Genomic DNA, 3821 nt, shown 5'->3' with positions numbered 1-3821 from the left:
AATTGAAAAACAAAAGATATATAACTCGTTTCTTGCTGTCGGTTATATTATCGAAAAAATTGGCACTCTGCGTATGTACATAATCGAAATGATTATATCAATATAATCATGATTAATATATAACGTATGACAGATTTTTTTTAAATTATTAATAATATAATAATATAATAATATAATATTGTATAATAATGTAATAAGTCGCTCTTCAAATAGAATTAAATATAAAATTAAATATAAAAATTTATCAAGTTTCTATAATAACACATAGAAATAGCGCAACATTTTACTTCTCATGTCAGACATAAGGATTTTAGAGATATTCTCTTAAGGGTCATCCTTGTCCATCTCCGTGTATTTTCACGTGAGTAAACACATCGTGACATAATGCTAGTTAAAGATTTTTACAATGCTCGTAGGCAAATGTGTGTATTTTTCCCACGGATGAAACTCGTGAATCTATTAAAATTCGAAAAGTCAAATTCCCATCGATAACTCTTGAAACACGATATACGACCAATTAAATTCTTTCGAGACTGTCGTAAATAATGCAAGTTATATGTAAATAAAAGTCTTCTAGAGAACATTTTACTGAAACACACCTCTCCACCTTAATTTATTTTTAAACAAATTTCAGTAATAATGAATTTCCATATTCAACTATAAATATATCATAAAACAATTAATGATACATGTCTTTGCATAAGGCTGACATAACGGAAAAAAGTCAATCTTTGAAGGATTAACCGGCATAACTACAGGGTACCGGGATCTACTCGTGATCCTGGACTTTAATCTCGAGATAGTCTCGCGGGCAGCACCTTGACACTGCACGAAAAGGACCACTCCTCAAGCTGGGCAATCCGGTTCTCCTTGACGTGAATGTGTTAGGTGCAAATGCCACTGCCACCGTGTGTGCACTCACGTGGCTCGACGGCCGCTGACTGGAACGGCCCCGAATTTTCGACGGGAGCTAAGCCATCGCGCGTTTCATCCTACCTTTTTATATATTGATTAAATGCGTAATGATTACAAGCATTAAAGCTACGGGATGTATCGTTGGATTTGCATAAAATTTCAGGGGGCGTGCGCTCCCCCGATGAATTGAAAGACGATTTTTCCTCGGCGACGGATCGGACAACTCTTGAATTCTCAATGTCGACTATTTTAACGATCAAGCTTCAAATTAGGACAAACTTTGTCCTTGTTGTTGTCCAAATTAGGAAAAACCGAGGACATTTGGAACTAATTGCGGAGGGTTTTAACAAATCATACGGATATCTAATAGGTGTTTTTAACAATTAATCAGAATATAATAATTTTTTTATCACAATACTGCTATTAAAGGTTCACATTAAAACTATTAAATATTATTTAAAAATACATATGTATATAATATACGAACTATTATTAAGTACTAGCAATCTACTTTATAATTTCACAGTCTAGTCATCTATCCGTCCGTCTATTTGTTCGATTATTCATCTACAAAGTTTCTCAGTAGTGATTTTCAAATTAAGTTTTCAATAATAGATTCAAGAATCTTAGGCTTCACCGAGGCAAAGTATGAGTCAAATCGTTGACCAGAGGTTATAGATCAAGTTTAACAGTTTTTCCAATAATTATAGGTTTTCGCCAGACTATTTAATTATATTCGTTGCAAAGAGTTAATTTTAAAAAATATTAACAAGATAATTAAAGCATCGTTACTTTGAATTCACATCACAGCAGCCTGTTACATACAGCACTATCAATCTCGACATACTCTTCCGATAGTATTATACTGTCGAATTTTTTCGATAATGTGATTCATCAGGATGCGTGTCGACCGGAACAGCGTTCCGCGTGCGCTATTAGAGAAGGTCGATGAATCAAGTCGCGTAGCGTAACAAGACGAGAAAGAAGCAGCAAGAAGATTCTACTGGTCCATTATCACGTAACTGCAGCGAGCGTGAGAGAGTTTGGAGGCTTCCCTCCTTCGACGGAGAGAGTCAGCCCGAAGGGATACAAATTACTAGTATAAACTTTTAATGCTAGCTCGCGCCGCCGGCTAAACCAATTCCGCACGCCTGCGAGATGCGTGTTGCGCGCGTCTTCGAATTCCGATAGGGCGAACGGAAACGCCGCCGCTACCGGAATGCGTTCTCGCCGCGGGAGCCAAGTGAGATGTCGGCAGATCGGTACACGAAGGGTAACCCGGAGGAATGGAATGCCATAGCGTGGGTAAATTAGAGATGTTACGTGTTTTGTTAATATCTTCAACAAACAAAGTTACATTCTCTCAAAAAAGACAAAAAAAGAGGAATTCTGATATCGATTCAAAGTAATGAAAATTAATTTGGACGTGTTGCATATTGAAAACTAAAAATGTAAAGGTATATATCTGTACATGAAAAAAAATAATAATAGTTTGAATAAAATATACATTCTTTTAAAAAAGACAAACAGGAAGAGTTCTGTTATCGATTCAAAGCGATGAAAATTATTTGAATGCATTGCATCTTGAGAACTAAAAATACAATGATATATCTGCGCATGAAAAAATTATTATTAGTTTGAATAAAATATATCCAAAATAAGAAATTTATTAAAACAAGTATCTCATTTTAAATTTCTTACTATAAATATTTATTAATACTCTGTATAGTAAAAGATTACGCTGAAAGAGAAACTTGGCTGAATATATAATAGCACAGAATTTTTAATTAATTAACTTATCCGCAAGCCGTCAGTAGAAGGTTTCGATAAACTAATGCAACCCAAAATTGGTTGCTGCAATCAATTGAGCAGTGAATTAAAAATGCTATGCCATATTTTACCATCTAATTTGCTGCAGCAGCCAATCTTTTCTTTCAGTGTAATTTTAAAATTTATTCGTTCAACGTTTTAATAACTGATTTTAAATTTCGACCTAATCATTTGCTCATATAACTTTCTACTGTCATTATTATTTCTTATTTGGATTATTTATTTGAATTGTATTTTATTTTAGGAAGATCTCGCGCGCGCGTATGAATAAAATTGGTAGACAACTGACAAGGCAAGAAGAAAGGGAAACCTCTAACCATTCGATCGTTCACGCGTTTGTCTTCCATTGTCTCGTCCTTTCTGAAATCTCGCCTGCTTCTATTCAGAACCGCGCGAGAAAAGGAACGGAGAGAATAACGATCGCACAGGTGCATCGATTAAACCGCGATTTCGGAAATCCTAAAAGAGAGGGTGGAGGAAGAAGGACTGTCGCTACTCGCGATAGTAAACGCGGTCTGGCGAGTGCGGTTTCGAGCAATCGCCTCGACAATTTACAAGAGGCATTAGAACCACGATGTACGAATAGGGTAGTGTATATCGAACGTGTGCATGCATACATTGCCCGCACATATACACACATATCCGTGACCGCGTTACACACGGCGGTGCGCGGTTTCAGCTGTTGCTACTTTCTGGCGAGCAAATAAAAGCTCGAGCACCTGCGACCGCAACGAACGGCGGCGGCAGGCGGCGCTAATTAGACGGGAAAATACGATTCGTGTAGCGTGTTCCGCCATTCGTAGTGGCAACTCGGCTACCGATGTCGCGACGTCCCGTGGAAACTCGCACCTAAACGACGTATAGACCTGATAGAACGCCCACATCAACGTGCCTCGAATTTCTTGCGATAGTCTCCTCGTAAATTAGAAAGTGACTGTTTGCTATCGACACCAAATTAAAATAGTATTTGAGACAGTATTTGAGACAGTAATATTAAATTATATATATATTAATAATCCGATATAATCAATTATATATATATATATATATATATATATATATATATATATATATAT

Source organism: Atta cephalotes (genome assembly GCF_000143395.1).
Source record: "Atta cephalotes unplaced genomic scaffold scaffold00022, whole genome shotgun sequence".
Classification (NCBI taxonomy): Eukaryota; Metazoa; Arthropoda; class Insecta; order Hymenoptera; family Formicidae; genus Atta; species Atta cephalotes.
Note: the sequence above shows the minus strand (reverse complement) of the source record.